Source organism: Motacilla alba, chromosome 11, assembly GCF_015832195.1.
Source record: "Motacilla alba alba isolate MOTALB_02 chromosome 11, Motacilla_alba_V1.0_pri, whole genome shotgun sequence".
Taxonomy (NCBI): domain Eukaryota; kingdom Metazoa; phylum Chordata; class Aves; order Passeriformes; family Motacillidae; genus Motacilla; species Motacilla alba.
Window position 1 is genome coordinate 8591566 of NC_052026.1, and position 18808 is coordinate 8610373.

At 40.4% G+C, this 18808-nt stretch overlaps 1 protein-coding gene across 1 annotated transcript in view; it reads left to right on the forward strand.

The window, feature by feature from the left end:
* The window catches only part of TENT4B (terminal nucleotidyltransferase 4B), a 41046-nt gene that overhangs the window by 1319 nt on the left and 20919 nt on the right, over positions 1-18808 (forward strand). The window lies entirely within an intron of this gene.

Here is an 18808-nt window from a genome sequence, read left to right on the forward strand (position 1 = left end):
CCCTCGCTGCTCACGCACGTGCGACGGGGACAGGCACAGGCACAGGGCTGGGGGACAGGGACAGGCACAGGGCTAGGGCAGGCACAGGGCTGGGGGACAGGGACAGGCACAGGCACAGGGCCGGGGCAGGCACAGGGCTGGCACGCCTGCCCTCTGCAGCAGCGCTGTCAAACTCACCTCGAACCCTTTGTGCTGCCTGCGGAACAAATGCGTGGTAGGGACTAGAACTTAAAAAAACAATAATCATCTGCTGGTGTCAAAAGAAAGCGCACAGACTAGGTAGTTTTCCGGGGAGTGTGTTTTCTGAGAGATGAGAAGGTATGCATGCAGGCAGGCACCTGCTCTCAGAAATAAACTTCCACGCATGTATAGTGTGCAGTGGGTTCTATTGTGGGGTTATTAATGGTTGTCATGGATCTCTGACATATGCTCATATGCTGATCTGAATATTTTGTCATTAGTGTTTTTGTGTTAGCTTAGGTCTCATCAGTTGGCATTGCACGAGCCCACGGAGACAGAGGGCAGGCAATCACCCATCTTCTGTTTACCTGAAAACTGGTTTGAGCCCTCCCCTTTTTTTGAACACAGTGATGGCTTTTGATATGGGCAAATGCCCTGGATAAAGGCCATTTGGTAACATCTGTGGTTTTTTATTTTTTTTGTAAAGTTCACGCTTTTCAAAACATAACCTTTGCCTTGAACCCTTCAGGGTCTAGATGACGGAGGTGTATGGTAAGAGTTGAAGGCCTGGCAGAGCTCACTTTAGAAATCAGTAGTGATTTAGTTGCATGAGTTTTTGTGTGCTCAGCTTGAACCTAAGGGTCCTTCAGTCCCCTCGCACAGGAAAGCAATGGCCTCTTTGCCTTCTGAAATTGCTGTTCTGTGAGATTTGTCAAAATGACTATTCACATTTGCTGATCGTTTTGGAAGACTAGTTATTACCACCTCTGGCTACCTGTTTCCTTGCCAGCTCCTGTGTTACCTTTACTGCTGGGGTTATAATAATTCATAAAATGACATAGCAGAGGTGTACTATTTTAAGTGTTTTAGTCACCGTACCTCAGAACATTCTGCAAATTTCTTCACACTACTTAAAAGTAATGTGTGTAGAACATACTAAGTACTGAATTTTTTTAAGTTAGTTTTTGGACTCTGGTTGTATTCTGCCTTGTAACTTATTTACTTGGAGGCTGAGGAACATTTTAGAAGTGCTTTGCTCTCTCTCTGTCTTGTAGATTTGTAAATTTTTTTCCATATTGAAGATATAGTATAGAGTGGAACAGGGTAAGTTTCAACAAGAGAGTAATAGTAATAATAATGGGGTGAAAAAAGAGTGAGCTTCAGCAAGAGATTAATCACAATAATAACAACAACTTTGCCAAAGTATTCAAAGTGTTGCTAGAGTTAAATTTTGGTGGAATCAGTGTCAAACTCCAAGTGTTAGGCCCTTGTGGAGTTCTTTAACAGTATCAAGACATACTCAGATATCTTAGTCTGCATGTGTATTGACTGTCCAGTTTGTGGCATATATTTACATGATGCTGAGCTTGTTTCAGCTATTTCCTTTATTCAAAGCAGAGCAATGTATGCCATCCTTACATTGCTTTTCCTAAATTACTGAAGTTTCCTTTTTAAAAAGCTATAACTAGTTTTAGAGGCTGTTGGCTAACAGTCTTGAATGAGAAAGTGTGGAAATAATTTTTAAAAGGAGCAGAAGCTTCCTGGGAAAGCCTAGACAATGCCTAGGTCCTGTGAAGGTTGCAGTGTGACTGACTGGCTGCTGGCAAGGCTGGGTGAAGCCTCCTTAACCTGTGGTGTCACTTGAGGTGCTGCTTTCTCTCCCCACTGCAAGCTTCTTTTTAATAACTGTCTGTTCTCTGTCTGCATCTTGAGACACTGGGCCATAAGCATGGATAGAGAAGTTTGTAATCTAGCAAATGAGGTTGTTGCTGAAGTAAATACTTTAAATTTGTTGTTTCCAATATAAATTTCCAAAATTGTGCTGTAGCAGTTAATGGAAAAAAAACAACTTGTGTGTTGACAGGTATCTTTTTCTTGCCTGATTGTTACTATACAAATTGTGAGAAAGTAGTAATGGCTCTCAGTGCTTTTCCATGTATATCATCCTGTAATTTTGTTAAATCGATCACTTTAAACTTTGACTCTTTTGAATACAGCAGAATTGTGGAACAGTCCCACCTTCGTGAAGATGAGACCAGATTTGCTGGCAAACACACTTGAAAGCTGACATGTGGCATTCACATTTCCAGTGCAAGGATGTCACTTGTGTGGATGGCTGTGCAAAACCAGCTCTGAATATACAATTTTATTCATCAGCTGTCTGGAAAACCAGTCCAATAATTTTTAGCAAGTTGAACAGATTTTGTCAACGCATAACAGTGTGCAACTATCTGTCTAAAGATTTAGGTACGGTAAACATGTTGAAGTAGAGATGTTGGTTAGAAGCTAATAGCTGTTCAGTCAAATCTTGATATTTTTCTGCCAGTTTTTTTTTCAAATTATTGAGAAATATACTCTCTTAGTTAAGCTTATGTACACATATAAAGAGATAATCAAATAATTAAAAAATAACCCACAACAGTATTGGGTTTGGCTTCAAGATAGATTTTTTCTAAAGTATGCACAATATTCCTAACATTTTCCTGTGCTGAAATACATTCAGCACAAGGGAGTTTTTGCTGTCTTGGAGTTAATGGTGCTGTTGTGTACATTGTATTCTGGCTTATCTTTAATATTTTCCTTTAGTCTAAGTTCTCAGACTTGGAGTTCTATTAATAATGCAGGTGTTTGCATGACAGGTACTCTGCTATGTTGTGGCACTCTTAACATGGTGATTTGTGAAATACCACTGTAAGTCAGCTGTGTAGTGCTGCCTGCAAGTTGCTGTGCACCAGTCAGAGTCAGCTTCCATGTCTTCCATCCTCTGGGGACTGTCATCAGACAGCAGTTGTGAAAAGAACAGATAATGCAGACTATGAATGAAGAGTTTCACAGCACGAGAATGATGTTACTGTTGACTTAATACATACCTTTAAAGAGTTAAATTGGATTTGCCTTGGCTGAGTAGTTAGTAGCAAAACTCAAGGATGAAGGAGGATGTGTGGGTTGGGGGTTTTGGGCGGGATTCTCTCTGTGTGTGTGTGTGTGTGTGTGTGTGTCCCAAGGGCAGCAGTAAATAATGTTAGTAGTGTCACAATTAGAAAGAAAGAAGTAGTATTTGGGACACTGAAGTGGCTATTTTACAGCTTTCACCATGTTTAGATTGAGCCTGGCTAAAATGTGAGAAAAGAACTGCTGAAACAAGAAGCCTTAAGTGCAACAAAACCCAAAAATAAAGACTTGCACTTAAGTTTGGCCTATTTATTGTAGGTTTCTGTGATTCTTGTGCCAAAGGAAAGAGCCCAGTGCTACACAGTTCCCAGGAAGGAGATGTGGATTTGGGACTCTGTAGGGAGCTGTTTTCACAGTAATCTGCAGCTGAAGGCAAGAGCTCAGTTAATGTGTGAGTTTAAGGAGATAAATTTGTGTTGTGTTCTGCTGAGAAGAAACATTGATAGAAAACTGCGTTTTGAATGCTGAATGCACTTTTTGAAGTACTGATGGAAACTTTGCCATGAAAGGGAGAGAATCCTGTGAGCCCCGCAGGAGGGGGTTGCACACAGACATGCACACGCTCCCATGCTGCTGAACTAGTTGGCACAGATTTGAGCAGACCTCTGCTTGTTTAATGTAAGGGTTCTCAGCATGTTGCCCAGGATTGCAGAGGGTACCATGAAATAAAACCATAACAACTTTAGGGAAGAAAATAGCTTAATGCCATAAGTCTTTGCTACAGAAATTCTATTATGAGTTTTTCATGTGAAGTTTGTCAGCTTCTCGGATCTTTTAGTCTCATTTTTGGAAGAAGCAAAGTGCATTAAGGCAGGCACAAACCCATTGTCCCAGGTGTGAGCTGACCAGAGGACATGGAGCCACGTTAAAGCAGCTGTCTGACTACCCTGCGTGTCCCTGGCTCTGTTTGCTCAGGCCCCTGCATGGTGTCAGCCATGGGAGCATGATTTCCATGTGGGCTGGAGCACAGACAGAAAGAGCTGAGGCTGATGTGAGCAGAGCAAGTCTGTGAACCTCCAGCAAAGTGTAAAAACAGCTGGAATGCCTGACTTGGGGGAAATATAATAATTTATGTTGGTTTTCATCAAATACTCTTAAGTGCTTAGATCAAATGCAGGGTTGTTGCCTGATTTACTGTTACATGACTTGACACAAAAGCTTAATGTAGGTGAAACAAACAGACCTCTGACTTCTGGTGAAACAGCAAGGTGTGTGCATGCACCCTCTGTTGAAATAATTGCACGTGTTTTGGATTTGGTGAACTCATGTACATTAAAACATAGGCTGCACTGTGCACATCACATGTAAGAAGGAGTTATTTGGAAAAATCCATAGACACAGATCTGCTTGCTTCCTGAAAGAGCCTGCTAGAGCAGTACTCTGGGCTCGCTCCGTGTGCCGGCTGTGAGGTGCAAGTGCAGGGATGTGACTGGAGTGCAGATCCTTTCTTGTACCCGTCTGATGAGAGCCACTGTCACTCTCTGTCTCGTCCTGAGTCATGCCACAGCACCGTCCTGGCAGTAGCCTTGTGACAGCTTGTGCAGCTCTTGGAGGCAGTCAGCTGTGCTTTATGGAAGTGAAACCGGATATTTCCCCACAGCCTCCTGTAGTAAGAAATTACTTCTTTTGGAAGGGCTGGGAGAGAGAAACAGGTTTACTAGGGATGAAGATGTGGACTAAAGGCAGTTTGATGAAATCTTTTGAGAAATATATGGTGAATATTATATAACAGTCTTACTTGGGCTTGCAGGATTTTGGAATAGGGCCAACATTTCAGCATGTTTTGTTTAAACAGTTTAAGGAGGACTTCAGAGGCTGCTGATTTCTGCATGTGCAAGGGAACAGCATGTGGATGTATTCTTGTGAACTGTTCTGTTTTCTCCAATTCATATCTTCTGTTTGGAACTTGGATACCTATTTACCTTGGAGTGGCTATATAAGGAACACAAGTTTGGCAGACTTTTTTTTGGTAGATGGAGATGTCTATATTAAGTAATAGGAAGAGTGTGTCGTTCCCTCTTGTGTGCTTGCTGATTCCCAAGAGCTGCTGTGTGTTTTATGCAGCAGTGTACATTGAAGAAGGAGGATCTGTTCACCCTGAATCTTTATTAGTATCATATTAAACCGTGTTGGGTTTGTAGCTCTTACTGTTTAATTGTCAAGCTGTTAGCATAAGGTCAGTTTTAGAAAGCCTGGTATCATGTTGTCAGTCCTAGGAAGCACAGATAAATGGAGACCTGTATCATGAGAGCACATTATTGCTTTTTTCTCCCCTTCAATTTTTTCTGCTATCTCCATATTATACTTTGTTCCTGTCTGTTTCAAATAATTTATTTAAAATTAGAATGTTAAATCTGTTTTTGGGGATTCACTTTGGAAAATTTAAATCTGTTTTTCAGAAGCTGTGTTCATAACTTTGCTATTAAAATGATAGAATAGGCTAAAATAGGAATACTTACATTTCTTTTTTATTGATCTCATCATGTGGGGGTTCTGAACACATCTTTCAATATGGTGTATGCACTCCCAAAATCGTGCTTACGCCAAAATTTCAGATATGACTGTTGCTTCAAAGCTTTTTGTTTATGTTGTACGTGATGTAAAACAGTGGTTCCTGTGCTCTCCTTGCTGGATGTTGGAATTGGCAGCAGGAGCAGAATGCAGCCTGGAGCCAGCTTAGGTGTTGTGTTGAGGGAGGTAGTTGTGCTGGTAGTGATAGAGCAACACAACCAGTGAAAATCTTGCATAATACATAAGATTTGCATATAAGCAAATAAATGCTATTGCTGTTCTTAGTGGGCAGTTGGAATGCTAATTTATTATTTGAACATGCTGGGAATTCTTAAATTATGAGTGTTTCTCTTTTTGAATTGTCTTTTTGGATGAACTGCCAAAGAGTCAAAATGTCATGAGTATTTGAGTATTACTTTCTGTGCCTTTGCCTAGAAATGGGGGCTAAAGGAAATATTTATATAAGCAAGAAAAAGAGAAGAAAACTGGTGAAGTCAATATGAGCTGCAGATGTTTTTCCTAGGCTGCAAATAGCTATAGCAGGAGCAGTTTGAACTTTAATCATTTTGTAACTTTAAGCAATAGATAACACAGCAGGAATTTTTTTCCAACAATACTATGAACTTAAGATATCGAAACAGGAGGCAGACGTAAATCAAGGGAACAGAGCTTTTGTTTATGAGTTTGTACAAAACTCTCCTACACATCACTAGAGCTGGTATCAATCTTCCCAGTATCTTTGTGTTGGTGATACTGGTGTATTCTCTCATAGTAGTGCAGTCGAGGTGTCAGTATTGCTACATTCAGTACAGGTCTTCTGATCCTGCCTGTCCCTGATGGGTGTCTTCCTGACCCTTGAAGCTGTGTCACAAAATCTGTGTGACACTGAGCCCCACAGATCGTGTCCCTTGGGGCTGCCAAGCTCTCAGGGTGGGTCGTGGGTGGGAGGGCAGCTCTAGCACAGCAGCTCAGAGTGAGGGTGAACTGGCTGCCTGACTGAGGCTGCGATTGTCTTGTGCTGGGATGCAACAGCATTTGTTAATTTTCTTCCTCCCATGACAACAATTGAGATTATTTGGCAGCCCTCATTCCAGATCAGCCTCTCTGACAGTCTGATCACATCCTCCATGGTATGACATATTCAAAAATGATGTTCAGTGAAAGAGGCACAGTGTTGCTGCAATTGCTTGAGAAGGCTTTATGGTGTGGTAGTTTGCATCACCATACTGTATTGCATACATTGTGCAATTTTTTTGTTTTGCATTGCATTTTGTAGGATTTTTACTGGACAGCAGTGGTAGCAGAGACATAAAATCAAAGTCAGTGCTTGTGCACCTCCACTCTTCTGTCTTGTCCATGTGATCTCTTACTGGAGAAGTATCCAACACTGTATTGAAGATGTATTGAAGATGTTAAGGCAGTGTGGAGGAAATAGTATTGTGATTCTGCAAGTAATAGAATATAACAAGGGACAAATTCAAATATTTAAATCCCCTAGAGCTTCTAAATCAGGGAAATGAGGGAAACTCTATGATAAGTGAGAGATCTATAGGTGAGTAGCAACATTGGCTCATCACCTTCACTCAGTGTAGATTTACTTTCAGTTGCATTTAAGTACACCCATTGAAAGTGTCATACGATTTCTTACAATTACTTTGTTTATGGATGCAGCAACACCTGAAAGAACTTGCATTAACCTGTCACAAATATTAAGTATAGATAAGCCTTTCTTTAAGTGTCTTCTAAAATACAGCATGCAGCAATGTTGTGCTGTAGTTTGAGTGATGACTGAGGTGATGATCTTTCTGTTATGAGTCACGGTGTATGGTCTCAGGACAGGAGTCCTTAATCAAAGCTTGTTGACCCTGCCTGACCTCTTGATGCTGTGTTTAAGCTAGACTGAGGAAGTGTGATAACTTACTTTCTTAAGCTTTCTTAATTCTCACTGTTAATTTTAGAGCTGTTCACTTCCTATGTTACTTCAGGAACAGCTATATTTTCCTGTGTGCTGCCAAAAGCAAGTGGTTTTTGTTCTGGTTTTGAGGGATTGTTTTGTTTGTTTCATTTCAACGGGGTTGTTATAAAAAGTATACTCCTTTCTTTGCATTTGCATTCCTCCCCCTTATCCCTCAGTAAGATTTTGGCTTTAATCTAAAGCATGCATATCATTTCTGTAAGTGGTGTGAAGGACTTGTGCCTTGCATCTGGCTTTATCTCTTATGGATTCAGAGGCGCTCCTGGTTGGCAAGCTTTCCGCAGCTGCCAGTTAAAGTGTTGAGTTAAACATAGTGTGGTGAAGGAACTGTCTTGATCTGAATAATGGTCATGATTGCAGATCACAGTCTTAGGTCACAGTACTGAGTCAGGCTGAAAAAATTAGGTCCTAAGGTTAATTTTATTTAATTTTTGCTTTGTTCTGTCGCACTCTCCAGTTGGGTGATTCAAGTCATATGTTTGAGGATCTTCTATATACTCAGCCTTCGGGTTGTGCTTCAGACTCAGTATCTTACACTCATTCATCCATGGGGAATGACTACTGTAGTAGTCATACTTGGCAGGTACTCACATGAGAAAATTTTCATGTTGATTTTTGCCTTGAAGAACTAGTTTGTTACTGAGCTAAGCAGCTTCTTTACATGTACCTCTGCTTCCAGCATCAGGTCGAAGAGAAGTTTGCCTCATCAAGCTGTTAGATTGCTTCTTATGGGATGGTTTCTGAGATGAGGCAGAAAGGACAGTACAGTCCTGCTTCTTTTGCTCTCTTGTAATTACTTTGTACATAATGTACATTGTTTTCTATCTAAATTTGAACTAACCAGTGATCTTCTGAAGCTGCTGTTGTTACAACCTGGACAAAGGTGACAGGGCACATACAGTTGGTAAAAGATAAAGTTTCAATGGCAGTAAGTAACAGTGTCAGCTCCTGGCATAGAAGTACTTAGGAGTAAAGAAGAGAATAACTGTATTAACAAACTTCCTCCCTTGTTTTTTGTGCAGTGTGGTATTTGCCTGTAGGCAGCAAGTCACTGAACATTGTATGCTGTAATAGTTCACTCCAGTCTTTGATGCTGTGAAGCAATCCTGCTGCAGGCATGCTGAAATGTGCTCTTTCAGTTGCTATTGATTGTGCACTTTGTGGAGCTCACAGCTCTTATACCTCTCTTACAGCTGGTCGCTGCTGCATCTTCTACTCGTTTTTTGGGTACACAGGACACTTTTACATAATCTTCAAATTATTTTTAGAGACTGTTTCCAGCAAGTGAGGATGAATCTTGAGGGTGTTTCTGAGAGCTCTGCACAGCCTTTCACTCTACATTTGCTACTTCTGTTGGAAGTGCATTTGCTGCTTCTGTTGTTCTGTGCACAAATGTGTCAATGCACATGTGGATGGTGTGAGCAGGTGTGCCAAGTGAGGGATGCCCCATCCTGGAGTGAGTCCCAGTAGTCATCTTTGTGATACTAGGTCCGAGTCAGACCATTAAAAGTCCCCCTTTTTCCATCATGTGCTGATTCTTCTGTCTTCATATCCAAGCAAAACCCAGCACTTGAGGTAGCTGTGTGAAATCTTTACTAAGTCATCTTTCAGTATAGATTGCTCTTTTAACATTTTGGACTCATGGGAAGTATTCCAATGCAGTATTTTCTTCTATACTAAAATACTTCTTGATAGTTTTCTGACAGATATACTAGCTGAAGCTTCAGGGGAAATAAAGAAGATAAAACCCCACAATTTGATCCACAGGGTTAGTCAGGGACCAACTTCTCCAGGTACTTGGAAGGATGAGATCTGTTACCTATGTTAGAAGAAGAAGAAGAAGCATTTTTTGCAGTGGAAGCTCTTAAGCATGCATGTTTATCACTGCACTGATAGAGGTGACCATGGGAAACATTTTTCAGTGAGTGATCTGCTTAGGTAGTGTCCTTTTTTGGTTGTTATTGTTTGTAGCTTTCTATCCTGTGACAATAAGCAGAGCAAATGGAGGCTGTTGACTCCAAAATACTATGCAGTGTTACTGCTCCCAGCCCATGGTGTTTCTGGTACCTGTGCATCCTGCCTTCCAAAGAAGAGTATCTGAGGACAAGAGAACAAATCAGAATATGAACAAATAGTTTCTAATATGCCCCTTTAAGGGAGCATAATGCTACACCATGAATCCCAAAACGAGCGCTGCATAGTTCACTGTGCACACCCCTACTGTAAAAATAACAATTCATCAAAATAAAAAGTTACCTGAAGTGTTCCTTCCTTTGCCATAGTGGATGTGATTGTTCCTCCTCTTTCAAAGTGCACCCACTGCAGTTGCTTTTAAGCATTTAGAAAGGAGAGGGGGAGCTACATCTGTGATTTTAATTTTGCCTGTCTATGACAGCAGGGCATCTAAATTAGTATTAGTACTGTAGGAGAGTGTCACCAAAGTAACAAGTAATAAACGCGTGATGAACTCGTTTCAAAACAAGTAACTTGGGGTCATTCTACATTTTGCTCAGGGAATAGAAATTTAACCTACTAACTCCATCTTATGGTTTTAATTTTAATTGTAATAATAGCTTTAGATATTTTCATAAGAAGTTTTGAACACTTCTGATATAGGAAATGTAGCAGAGTAACTTGGGGCTCAGTTTTGTATTCCTTGAATGTTCCAAAATGCTGTGCAAAAATCCCTCCTCTTAAAAAAAAAACAAAACTAAAAAAAACCCCACCATCCAAAAGACTGTGAATATAAGAAGATGCTGGAACGATTTAGGAATCTGCATTGACTTTCCAGATGGCATACTGGCACTTCAGATTTAATTTGAAAATGTTCTTATTCTGGAGCTGTAAAGTTATTAATGAACTGCAACTGTGGCTAGTTATTTGACTTAATATTTTTATATTATATTATTTTCTGTTTGATCCCATGCTCCTTAAGGAGAGGTGTTAAGAGTTTTATTCTGTTCTTGGTTCCCCTGCCTGCTAAGCAGTTAGAGAGCAGGTTTGCTGCACAGATGGACGTGCAGAGGGTTTCTGGAGCGCGCGCGGGGTGCGTAACTGATCTCTGCGGCCAAGTGTGGCTGCAGCGCTGCTGGTGGGAGCCCCGACCTCAAACTGCCTTTTGTCTTGGCTTCCCAGGAGAGCAGGGTGAGCCTGGCATCGTGGTGGTGTCCCTTCCTTCTTAGGGACTGCTGTGGGCTCGTTTGGAGTAGACATTTGAGAGTGTACTACTCTGATGGAAGGAGACAGGAGTTAATAATTACATTGCTCTCCATTCTTTCATTTAACTAATCTTTCGAGTCAAATAATTTATCAAGTCATAAAAAAGAATATTTGCCAGGCAGAACCCACTGTGTGTGTGGAAGTAGAGTTTTCTGTACTCTGTTCTATGTGAGAAACTCTGTGCAAGGCTTGCCAGGCTTCCTGTTGGGTCACCTGCTGCTGTGCGTGTGGTGGCAAAGGTCTGCTGCATGTTTTTTGCTCCCATCAAGAGTTTTCAGGTGGAGGTTTTTTCCCAAGCCTGTTATCCTCCAGCAATACTCATCAGTCTGCTAGGAGTGTGTTAGTCTCGCCTCTGCCCAGATAGCATGTGGTGCCAGTTATCAGAAGGTCACAGATTGTTTGTTTATGTGATAATATTTACTACACTAACAAAATAGAAGCAATATACTAGAGCTGTATAAAGATCTGCGCTACCTGGCTTTATGGAGACAGACACAAAGGCAGATTACCTGACCTGCAGTTTTCTTCTGGTTTGGTTTAATGGTAACACCAGTGGTGTGATTTGCAGAACTGATGTGATAGACCTTTATTTGTTTCAAAACTCCCTGCTCGTACCTGTTGTGCAGGTTCAGAGGGGCTCAGAGCTATTGGCATGTTACAGTAATTTAGTAGTTGTAGCTTTTGTTAGAGCTGTAACACAAACCCAAATGTTGCTGTTTTACTGGGAAAGGTTAACTAATTATTATTAATTGAATTACTGTTGATACCCATAGTTACTTTTACTTGTTAAGTTCTTGTTTTGAAGCAAACTTATAAACTGTTGTTTGGTCTTTCTGAGTGCTTTTTTAAGCAAAGGGAATTGGCAGGCTGAGGAAATCCTAATTCCCCACTGTAGGAAAAAGATACCTTTAACTTCTCTGTGATGTTAAATGTTTGTAAATTTACCTGAAGCTGTAATTCCAGAATATACAAAGTGCATGCTAATAGTTGCACTTTAAGGCTTTGAAAAAATATATATCTGTATTTTAAATGATGAGTTTGCAAACTGCATAGTCTGTATGTGCAGCTGTTCCAGCAGACTAACACTGTTTTGCAAGTGAGCTAAAGAAAAACAGTGTGGCTGTATTTTATAGGAGATGTTAAAATTACTGGTGTGTTTCAAGATAATTAGATATTACTAGAGTTGAACTCCTTGTCATTATGAAATAAATCAGCTTCTTCCCATTGCTGCTCTTCCTACTTTGTTTTTCCTGCACAAAACCTTTTTCTCCTGCTTCATCTTTTCGTTTTGTAAGTACTTTTCCTTTCAGATCAGTTGAGGTAACAGTTTCTCTCTTTTTTTTTTTTTCACTCCTCTGTTAGCAAAATGCATCTTCCATCACCTGAGGGAAGAGAAGCAACAGACTCTCACAGCACTTGCTTACAGAGATGGGAAGGAGGGATGATATGGAGATACTTTCCAGGGAAGAAATAGAAGGTTATTCCCACACATGCAGTGATTCAGCTAGATTGTTTTTATGTACAGTGTGATTGAAAAAAAAAAAAAAAAGGCAGTGGGAAGTAAGGGTATTTCTCAAAACAGTCTTTCCAGTTGGCATTTGATGTTTTTGCTGGAAATGCTGCAAAAATAAAGAGCAAGACTGAGAATGCATATGGCATGGATTTAAAAGCCAGTGGATTAGTTGCTGAGTTACACTTCAAATCACTTAGTGGTAGGACTAATTCAAGCATCTGATCTATAATTAAAGTTCAGTAGGATTTTTCCCCCTCTTGAAAGACAAATTTCTGTAGGAAGAGTTTTAGTACATCCAAGTATACTTTAGGAAGGCAAAGCACACAATGAAATTCATAAACAGACAAAAAATGCTCACTTTTACCTAGGTAGGAAAAGAGTCTGTTACATTACTTCTTGACTAAAGAATATGCTTGGGAATTTTAGGTAGAAGTAGCTCAAATCAGTTTAAAGAAGAGAGCACTCATGCTGACTGAAACAAATGGTCTATAAAATAAATAAAAAACTGGAAAGATAGAGATACCAATTTAAGTAATTAAAAAGAACTGTCCACATTTTTTCTTTGTGCAGGATTTTAATGTCTCTACTACACTATGCAGTTTCCATAAAGCAGTGCTATTTTAGTGCCTTTTATGATGCAGTTAAACCCATAAGTTAATGTAAAATACAGAACATAGGCAAAAAAAACAACAATCATTTGAAGGATTTGGGGGCAGTGGATGTTGATTGGAGGAGGAAATAGGCTTTCAAGTATTTGCACAGGATAGAAAGTGTAGGTCTTGTCGTGTAAATTTAGTGACTTTTTTTTCCCCCACAGTATTTGAAGAAACATGCATAATCAGTCCACCATCATTGGTGGAAGTGAACAACTATCTCCATGTTTTCAAAACTCAGTATCAGCATGATCAGATTTATCCCAAAGGACTTTAGTCCTGGAAATAAGATCAGGGTTCCTAAGTCATTTACATATTTGTGGAAATTTTGCTCTCCCTTGATCCTAAAAGGCAATTCTGTGCATTTCGCAGCAGACAACAAATGCTAGTTAGAAAGGGCAAGCTGGTTTTGGGCAACTCCTGAAAGCTACCAGAGGTGGTTTTTTGGGTGCAGCTGTGCCATTTGAAGTTCTGCTTGCATCTTTTCACCCTTTGCCACCTTGGGGGGTCAGAGGGTGAAGGCTCCTCCTTGGGCTCCGCACAGCTCTGGGAAGAAGAGCTGGCTGCTTTACCTGAGCTGATAAAGGTGGTGGGGTTGAACTTGGCTAACTTTGCCCTGGATAGATTAGGGTGGTTTGTGTAATCCTGTTATAACAGACCCTGTGTCTGGGAAGCCAGGCAGTGGTAACAAACACCTGGGCTAAAATGGACAGGGACAGATAGAAACCTCATTTGCCTACCTGTCTGCAAGGGGAAATTCTCCATTTGCACCTTAGAAACTATTTATGCAGTGAATATCCTGATTTTTAATGATGTTTAGCGACCTTATGCAGTGGAATACCTACTTTTTTCTGCATGTCTGTTTTTAGGTGAACTGTGAATAGATGGTCTGTGAAGCTGTAATTCAAATGGGAGACGTGAAGAATGTGTGATATGAAAAACCTAGCTCCTTAAGCTTTCCTGGTTTTGTCAAGTTGCTATTATGGACATGTTTTGGAATGTTTGATTTTAAAGCTCCTGTAGGGCATATGTATCTCAAAATATGGTTACTGTGTGACCTATAATATATTGATATGGTGGAGTAACTAAGGATATAAAAATTGATAGTCAAAGTCTCTGAGGCTTTTGAAAATTGTTTCCTTTATTATGCATAATTTTATTTTCTTATGAGGACTGATGTGTCAGTCACCATGAAACTTAAGTGCCTATTAAATCACCTGCAAATGCAGTTAAGTGGTTTTTTTCAGTAGCTTAAGCCAGCAAATATTAAAAGGATTTGTCTGCTATGGAGACCCAGGTGGTAGGGAGAGGACCTCAGCAGATGCTTCATATTTACAGTTCCCTTCAGGACTCTAATGTTTGGTTTTGCCTGAGTTTGTAGGTGGGAAAATAATTTGTGATCTTTACAGCGTCTGCTGTTGTTCCTACTTCATTATTCAGCACATGTAGATGGTAATAGTAATCTAGAAAATATTTTATTAAGCTTGTGGAAGAGCAGTGTTAAAATGGAAGGTTAATTTAGGAATGTGTTGAATTCCCTAATATGATTGTGAGAGGGAGAGTGAGGATTGGGCTTTCTGCATCTTAGCCTTAGTACAATTGTTTTCAAAACTATTTCAGAACCAAGCAGGTGATGAATAGTAGGGGTAAAGCTTTGTTTAGTTCATGAAACTTACAAAGTTTTGGCAGACTTTACCAGTACCATCTTTTTCTTAGTAAAATACCTTTGGAGGCTTCAAACTGAAGTTATTCTCTCTCCTGTGCAATGCTAGCTTTCCCTTTGGAGTGAAGGGATGGATGCAGTTTGGATTCTTAAGTATTGATGCTTTCAGTAGCTAAAATACCTCAGGTTCCTCCTTCACATTCTTCTCCAAAGACAATTACAATCCTGAAATACTACAGTATTTCTCCTTGTTTCCTTCAGTTTTTAAGACTTTAAATTATAGGGGCAATTAAACACTGTCCTTTAGGACTTATTTATCCAAAGAAAACTTAGATACTAAAGGCTCATTTAGTGCTGCAGGACTGTGTTGAAAATATCCCTTAAACTCTTAAAGTTTAAAGCATAGAGTTTAGGAAGATGAAAGTCACCTCTGTGTTCATTGCTTGCTTCAGCCCACCATCCACGTAGTTTCTAAATAATTTAGATTTTCATCATTCTGCAAATAAAATTTCCTTCAGAAATCCTGCCAAAACCAAACCATAGTGCACAAGCACTAGATGTTTTTTTTCGAGTATAGTTGATATCCACTGTGTTAAATTATCTTCAGTGACATTGCAAATAGCCTTTTGTGTGCAAAAGAATATATAAGCCCAAGGCAGAGAAGCTCTTTGGGATGGATGAGCAGAATTTTGAACAGTTGGAGCAGAAGCCATGGGTAACGCCCTGATGAGAGAAATTAGAACATGCATGCCTGCATAATTTCTCCTGTGAAATGAAGAATAAAGAAAAACCAGATGAGAGTGGAAGTATAGCACAATTCCAGAATGACCAAAGCAGTAATTTTTTAAAATAAAGCCAATTATTCTGGTTAGTATAATACAGTGTGTTGACACACAAAGCAACACTTATCTGCTATCCTGTGATTAAGCAAAACGGGTCAGAATGATCTTCACCTTGCTGACTGCTCTGCTTTAGCAGGGCTGGGCTCTGCTGCTCAGCTCCTTGGGACAGTGGGGACCAAGGGAATGGTCTCTGTCAGCTACTGCTGTGGCTGTCAAGCCCTGGGCACTGGTTCACTCAGGCTGGCTTCCTCCAAGCTGCCAAAATCTGTGAGGACAGTGGGCTGCTCATTTATTCTGCATCTGGATCTGTGTGCAGACAGGCACTTGAAGTGACCCTTGTAGTATCTCCAGTTGTGTTTCATAGTGTGACGTCCCTCCCAGGGTCACTGTTGGTTCCAGTTCTGGACTTGAAGCAGGAGAGTTGTGCTGGTTTAGGTGTCAGGTAGCTGAAGTGCACACATCAAGTGTATGTGCTAGGCCACGTTATCTGTGTGCTCTGCATATCAAACAGAAATGACATTTTGTTCATACGTGATTATTTTTTAATTGATTGCCAGACGTGCAGCAAGATTCATACTCCAGAGCAACGTCTTATGTAAAGGAGCTTGAGATTCTTGTGTTTTACATTTAGAGCCCACAAATTGTGCTACAAAATAAAGTAAGTTGTGATCAAACTAAGAAAGCAATGTAATGTTCCATAGTACTTGCTCCTCCAAAAGCTACAGCTTTTCACAGAACACTTGAGTCTCACAGTCTTGTGTTCCTGGTGGGGCTATTCAGTGATGTTACCGTGGGAAGTCATTCTTGTGATTACAACTTTTGCAGCCATAGTTTGTTTTTTAATGATGCATCACTGTCCCCCTCAGTGGGACATGAAATTAAATTGAGTGGCTTCTCTGTAATTCTGTTCACGCTGTGAAATTCTGATGGAATAAGCTTACAGACTTGAAAACAGGTATGATGCAGGTAGAATTTTGTTTCAAAACCTGTCGGAGAAAGTGTAAGAGAGCTTTTTATTTTACTTCTCCCCATAGGTTAAGATTTCATGAAGTACAGGACAAAGATCCACTTTGCTCCTATTTGCTGTAACAAAAATGGCAAACTAATGCTCTTATGCATGGCAGAGAATTCTGTCCATACATCCTAAGTATGTTTTGGGTATGCTTCAGTATGACTATAAAGCCAAATGAAGTATCTTTCAACAGTGAAATCAGGTTTATTGCAGTGTAATTTCCTTCTATAAACAAGCTTCCTTTTAAGGACTTTTATCTGAAATTACTGATGAATTTAATGGTATTAAATAATAAAATACTGTTATGATGCCAAAAGGAACATCTCAGTCTCTTTGATATTCATTTTGGCTAAATATAGAAAATTTCACTAGAGACTTTTGTAAACAGACTCCATTAATCCTAACAAATTGTTTTGAAAAACAGCAGCTATAATAGATGTTGATTAAGACAGTGAATAACCTTGAGTTTTAATTTTCAATACAGCATGAGTTAACTCCACATTAATTGGAGTCACGCCTCTAAGTCATGTTGTACTGCTCTGAAATCCACGTGTGCCTACTTCTGTTTGTCTTGGCTTTAATTAATCATTCCCTTATTTCTTGGCAGCAGCCTGTTATTGGGCAGGGAAATATGGATCCAGGTGTAGTCTTGAGCCCCTGTAGCTTCTGCCTGCCTTCTGCACACCATGGCTCTGTGCAGCACAGGAGGTCCTGGCAGCAGGAGTCTTGCAGCAGATGAAACACAGATATGTCTGTACTATTTCCAACTGAAGTGCTGATGAGAACTCTCTCTAGTAGTCTTTAAGCCTTTCTTCTCTCATTGAAAAAGTTCAGATTTCATTCTTTTCTACATGTGCAGTGTTTACTAACATTCTGTGCATGTGTAATGTAGATTTGTGTGTTTGCAGGTAGCTTAGTTTTTTGTTTAGCCACAAAGCTTTTCATGACTACCTCAGAATAAGAAGGATCCTATTCAAAGAAATGCAGACATCTGTTATTTATATTTAGTAAAAGAAATACATCTGGTTCTGACAATGCATCATTATTTTATGTGCTTCTAAAGAATGCAGCAATTGATAGAATTATCTGGATTCAGAGTGTCAGTGGAGTTAATAAAGAGCAGTGCCCTGAGAGCTGCAGTGTGTGTATGGCTTGGCTCTCTGTGCACTTTGGGGACCTCTTTTCTGATTGCCTTGTTCTTTCAAAGTTCCCTGATGGAACGGGGCAACAATTAACTCCCATAAAGTGTGAGCCCAGGAGCAGCTGAGCCCACTGATGATGGGCAGTATGGATTTGTGCTGGGCCATGCATGAATTTCTCCCCAGGGATACTCCCTTGGTATCATCCCAGCATGTCTCATGCCATTCAGTGCCCTCAGACAGCCTGGTGTTGCTCCTCGTGGTTCGCCGTGCCTGTGGGCATTCAGTCCTTGCTGAAAACACTGCCCCAGAGCAGTGTTTCGTGTGCCTTGTGGATGTAACCAGTCTGCTCCAGCTGGTCCAGAGGAGCAGAGGCAGAAATGGGGCTGTCTTTCTTCATCAGGTCCCCACTGCCTAGCCCCTAAATACAGACCTGACTCCCAGGTCTTCCTGTAAGTTGGTTTACCAATTGCAGTTGAAATATAATTTCTATTTTCAGGAGTTCAGTTATTGGGGGTTTGGCCATTTTCCTTGTTACTTCTGGTTTTGAAAGCTAGATTAAGGGTCAAGCATGTGGAAACAAATTAGCAATTCAGTACACGTGACTGAAGGCGGTGAGGACAGAGTGAACTTGGTCATTGAAGTGCTCAACTTCTCCTTCATCCCCTACTTCTCACCGGAATCCAGTACTTGCACTGGGAAGAAAACTGAGAAAGTTGAAATGCCAACACATGGAATAGCAGTGAAGAGTAGAACTGGCTGAGAAGCTGAAGGCAGAGTAGTCAGTCTGGTGTAAGTGGTGGTTTGGAATGTGCACATTAACTCCAGGATGTAAGCTTCAAAGGGAAAGCAAGAAAGCAGCTGTAGGAGGAGGTAAGAGATGTCCTCTGTCAGAGGAGTTTTTCTCTTAACCTTATCTATATAGAGAGTCGTGGCAATGGCCACCCCAAGCTGCCAGGCTGTTGTGACTGTTCCCCTCACTTGGGGTCGGAAGGAGGGAAGCTTCTGTTGTTCATAACACTGCAGTATTGGAAGAACTTAACACAGGTGGTTTGAGTTCTTTGCCTGCTCTGACTCTGTTAAACACAACTGTTGGATATTTTAATCAGTTTTGTTGACACCTGTATACAGCTTCCAGTTATTAACATT